This window comes from Pelobates fuscus, chromosome 2 (genome assembly GCF_036172605.1).
Source record: "Pelobates fuscus isolate aPelFus1 chromosome 2, aPelFus1.pri, whole genome shotgun sequence".
In the NCBI taxonomy this organism is placed as follows: Eukaryota; Metazoa; Chordata; class Amphibia; order Anura; family Pelobatidae; genus Pelobates; species Pelobates fuscus.
The window spans coordinates 120,766,346-120,772,345 of NC_086318.1; positions in this window are offsets into that span (position 1 = coordinate 120,766,346).

The following is a 6,000-nucleotide window of genomic DNA, read 5'->3' on the forward strand; positions in this document are numbered from 1 at the left end:
TGCCAATGATATACGGCAGGTTGCTTCCACACTGTCATTCTCTGAAGTTCTGCCTGTGCATAACACTCAGAACGACAAGCTGATGCGTATTAGGGACTTTAACTTGTGGCTTGGTGAATGGTGTCGGGAGCAAGGATTTGGCTTTATTTCTCATGGTAGCTCTGTTTGGAATGGAAATAAACTGTACAAAAAAGATGGTTTGCATCTTTCTCAAAAGGGAACAAATGTTCTCAGTGAGCAGTTCAGAGGATTTGCTAGAATGTATTTAAATTAGGAGGGGGGGGGGGGGCAAAAGGGTGATAAAACATCAATCCAATTGTCCCCCAAAACAAGGACAGAAGGTGCCTGTAGCAAGTGTGTTAAGAAATGATAAGCTTAGAGTAATGTCTACAAATGCTTACAGTTTAGGGAATAAGATCCATGAACTTGTGGCAATAATGGCAACTGATAGTGTAGATTTAGTCGTTGTTACTGAGACATGGTATAATGAGAAAAATGACTGGGACATAGCAATATCAGGGTACTCTTTATATAGAAAAGACAGGGAAGGCAGGAAAGGAGGAGGGGTGGCACTGTATATGAAGGATAGCATAAAATCTAGCCTAATAAAAGTTAGTGAGGCGAACATAGAGTCCGTTTGGGTTACGTTAGAATTTGGTAATCACACAGTAACTTGTGTAGGTGTGATTTATAGGCCCCCAGGACAAATTGAAGAGTTAGATAATCTACTAGTTGAGGAAATAGCTAAAATGACAATGAAGGGGGAAGTTATCATCTTTAACCCCTTAAGGACACATGACATGTGTGACATGTCATGATTCCCTTTTATTCCAGAAATTTGGTCCTTAAGGGGTTAATCTTCCTGATGTGAATTGGAAAACAAAAATAGCTGCTTGTGCCAGGAGCACACATATTCTAAACTCCCTACTAGGATTGTCTCTAAAACAAGTCGTTGAGGAGCCAACTCGTAAAGAGGCCATACTAGATTTAGTGTTAACAAATGGAGATTTGGTATCAGATATTACTGTAGATGAAAGTTTAGGATCCAGTGATCATCAGTCAGTGTGGTTTAATATAAGAACAGTGACTGAGTCACACCACACAAAAACAAAAGTTTTAGACTTTAGAAAAACAGACTTTTCTAAAATTAGAATATGTGTAAAGGATTCATTATCAGACTGGAGCAATTTAAATGGCGTCCAAGAGAAATGGTATTATTTAAAAGTTGCACTACTGAAGGCAACAGAAAATTGCATTAGGCTTGTCAGTGAAAGCAAAAAATTCAAGAGACCACTGTGGTACTCCGCAGATGTGGCCAAAATAGTAAAAAACAAAAAGTTAGCATTTAGTAATTAAAAAAAAAGCAGAATGAGGAACACAGAATGATCTATAAGATTAGGCAGAAAGAGGCTAAGCAAGTTACAGGAGCTTCCAAATCACACACAGAAGAGAAAATAGCACAGTCAGTAAAAAAGGGGGACAAAACTTTTTTTAGATGCATAAATGAGAAAAGAAAAGTAAAACAAGTATTAGTTAGATTAAAAACAAAAGAAGTAAGGTATGTAGAAGAGGATAAAGGTCTAACTGACTGCCTCAATTAATATTTTTGTTTGGTATTTACAGATGAAAATGAAGGAAAGGGACCTCAGTTAAGAAAAAGGATAAATGAGTCATTTATTACATGTGAGTTTACAGAGGAAGAGGTTCCTATTCAACTGTCAAAAGTAAAGACAAATAAGTCAATGGGACCTGATGGAATACACCCAAAGCTATTAAAAGAGCTAAGTGGTGTACTAGCAAAACCATTAACAGATTTATTTAACCAATCATTGATAACAGGAGTAGTCCCGGAAGATTGGAAGTTGGCAAATGTTGTGCCCATTCACAATAAGGTAATAGGGAGGAGTCGGGCAACTATAGGCCAGTAAGCCTTACTTCAGTAGTGGGGAAAGTGATGGAAACCATGTTAAAGGATAGGATTGTTGAACATCTAAAAACACATGGATTTCAAGATCAGAGACAACATGGGTTTACTTCAGGGAGATCATGCAAAACTAATCTTATTGATTTTTTGGGATTGGGTAACTAAAATTATAGATCAGGGTGGTGCAGTAGACATTGCTTACCTAGATTTCAGTAAGGCTTTTGACACTCTTGCACATAGGAGGCTTATCAATAAACTGCAATCTTTAAGTTTGGATTCCAATATTGTTGAATGGGTAAGGCAGTGGCTGAGTGACAGGCAACAGAGGGTTGTAGTCAATGGAGTATATTCGAAGCTTGCGCTTGTCACCAGTGGGGTACCTCAGGGATCTGTACTTGGACCCATTCTCTTTAATATTTTTATTAGTGATATTGCAGAAGGTCTTGATGGTAAGGTATGTCTTTTTGCTGATGATACTAAGATATGTAACAGAGTTGATGTTCCAGGAGGGATAAGCCTAATGGCTAATGATTTAGGTAAACTAGAAAAATGGGTTGTGGCAACAGACATTTAATGTGGATAAGTGCAAGATAATGCATCTTGGACATAAAAACCCAAGGGCAGAGTACAGAATATTTGATAGAGTCCTAACCTTAACATCTGAGGAAAGGGATTTAGGGGTGATTGATTCTGATGATTTAAAGGTAGGAAGACAATGTAATAGAGCAGCAGGACATGCTAGCAGAATGCTTGATTGTATAGGGAGAGGTATTAGCAGTAGAAAGAGGGAAGTGCTCATGCCATTGTACAGAACACTGGTGAGACCTCACTTGGAGTATTGTACGCAGTACTGGAGACCGTATCTTCAGAAGGATATTGATTACTTAGAGAGAGTTCAGAGAAGGGCTACTAAACTGGTTCATGGATTGCAGGATAAAACTTAGCAGGAAAGGTTAAATGATCTTAACATGTATAGCTTGGAGGAAAGACGAGACGGGGGATACGATAGAAACATTTAAATACATAAAGGGAATCAACACAGTAAAGGAGGAGACTATATTTAAAAGAAGAAAAACTACCACAAAAAGAGAATATAGTCTTAAATTAGTGGGGCAATGGTTTAAAAATCAGGAAGTATTACTTTACTGAGAGGGTAGTGGATGGACGGAATAGCCTTCCAGCTGAAGTGGTAAAGGTTAACACAGTAAAGGAGTTTAAGCATGCGTGGGATAGGCATAAGGCTATCCTAACTATAAGGTAAGGCCAGGGACTAATGAAAGTATTTAGAAAATTGGGCAGACTAGATGGGCCAATTGGTTCTTATCTGCCGTCACATTCTATGTTTCTATGTTTCTATGTTTCACCTCTGGTGTTTATTGCCAAAAAGTTCTATTTAGCTTTCACCTGGCCATAGAACCCTGATCCCACTTGAAATGTTTATATTTGCTGCCAAACTGAAGACACTTGAGTTTGATTTCGGATGAGAGTAGATGCTATTTTCTTGAAGCGTGACAGTGAAAGGTGACGTTGGATAGTAGTTTTGGAGACTTTCTGACCCCAAGATGTAACTGACTTTTGCAACTCTCCAGCTGTGATCCTTGGAGATGTCTGGGTCACACATACCATCCTCTTCACAGAATGTTGAGACATGATAGACACACATCCTCCTCCAGGTTGATTCATAACATTTCCATTTGAATGGAAATTCTTAATTTCCCTTATAGTGGGCATCACAGCTATATTCTTTGGACTTACCCCTTGTGATGAATGACTAAGGGAATTTGGCCTATGTGTTATCTCATATTTATACTCCTGGGAAACAGGACATCATGATTTCACAATTTATTTTTCTAGTCACTTAGGTGTACAAAAAAATATCAATGGGGATATTCTTCAAATATAATATCTCATATCAATTCATAGAGGTGTCAATATGTTTTTGTTGTATAAACCTGTGTTGTGCTTGCAATTGTTTGATATCCATGAGAGCAGAATACTTTTGTGTATGTTTTAACAAAAGATCAAAAGAATAAAGACATATTTTCACAGCCTTCCATGCTCCTATTCCATATTCACCATGGGTGCCAAAATTAGTATATATATATATATATATATATATATATATATATATATATATATAGACATACATACATACATAATATTATACTAGATAGATCGATAGATAGATTCATTGTTTGTGTTCATTTGCTTTACTTAAAATATTTAATTAATACTATATAACCTAAAATAGTAAAATAATATATATTACTTATCAATCTACATAGATGGCATGCTGTACATTTTCATAATATATTATTTGAACAAAATATACATGTATTTTTCATACACTGTTTCCAAAATATTAATTGGTCCTATTATTTATTGTCTATTATTTAGTTATTCCCAGTCCAATCTCAAAAACTGACATATTACAACTTATATAGAGCAGAAAGTGTAGATGAAACAATCGAAAGCAAAGCAGAAAGTAATTTAATGCTATATTGACCTCCCCCCAAAAAATCACCTCTTGATAGTATTGTACAGAATTTATTTCCTTTTCCACATTTTACCTCATCAGTTTCACAAGATTCAATGTGCACCATAACAACTACAATTTCCTTTCTTTATAATTTTCTTGATTTACAAATAATAATAAATGTATCTAACTGTTACAACATATGTTTTCCTAAAATACTCTTAAGAAACTAAAAGTGTTGATGAATAAATAAATAGTATATATAATTTGCTATGTAAAAACACGTGTTAGCGATGGTAACTGCAACCAAACATGGTCATGAAGCAACTAATGAGAGATTAAATTTTTCCTCTGCTAAGGAGTAGAAATAAGCAACTTGATTCCGAGCATAATAGGCCTGTATCAACTTGTATTTTTATATCCATTTAGTGAGGTTGTGGAGAATATCACTTGATTGATGCTTTTGGTTTCTCTGACTTTATGTCCATAGATTGTGTGATTGTTTAAGCTCCTTGTCATTAGTCACTTCAAAAGAACAGATTATTGCATCTTGCAATGACTATGCCACAGAGCTGGTGATATGGATTTATTTTGCAGATTGTGTAATTGCTATAATCTGGAAAAAATATGAAAAGAGTTATGTGTGGAATTGTATAAAATAAGGGGAATATAACGGAAATGGAAAACTTGTAAATTGTTTAGTTTTTTTTCATCAGAGGCTAGGGTAGTAAATGTAAAATTCAAATATTCCATCAAGGCCAGTTGTTCATGTCTGATTAGATTGTTTTAGTGTCCTAGCTACAGATCTCAGTTAATTCTGTAGCATACTATCATTCATTTCATCTCTGTCGATCCATGGTAGTTTTTATTTGCATTTAAAAGCAAAGCTAAAATGGATCATTGCCTATAAAATAAGTACTTCTTTACCTTTCCTTATCTAGTCCACTCTGTAGACAAAAACAAATCGCTACCAGGGTTTAATTCATCCCATTTGTAACGAATTTTTTGTTGCCAGCATTCTAGAAGCCAGGAAGGAGAAGGTATGCGGGAGAGCTCTGATTATACTGAAGTCATTCTTTCCAGATGATAATAGCATTCACTAACTTCCTGTAAAGTACAAGTGATTGGTGGTAGACAAGTAACTGTACTTTTTATATGTTGGCATGATGCTTTCTTAGAAAGCCACCAGAACCAGGCAGGATATTCATGATAAATGATAGTGAACAATTAAAACAAATAGTCTGCAAATGTATATGTGTTGTGGGCTATAAATAAAATTAAATTTTTGCGATTCAGGTGTTTTGCTTTCCAGGATTCCACCAACTGTAACGCATTGGGACAGAAGTGAGAGCTTAGTAATTTTTTTTATTATTTTCACACTTTTAGAAGTTTTGAGAGGCTGAAGTTAATAATGTGTAAGTAGTGATGTTTCTTACCCACCTACAAAAATCCTCCGTGTTTTGATTATTGCTAGGTTTATGTGAAGGGATATATATATATATATATATATATATATATATATATATATATATATATATATGTGTGTGTAAATATAAATAACTATATCATATGAGTATTCCTAACCCAAAAAAATAAGAAA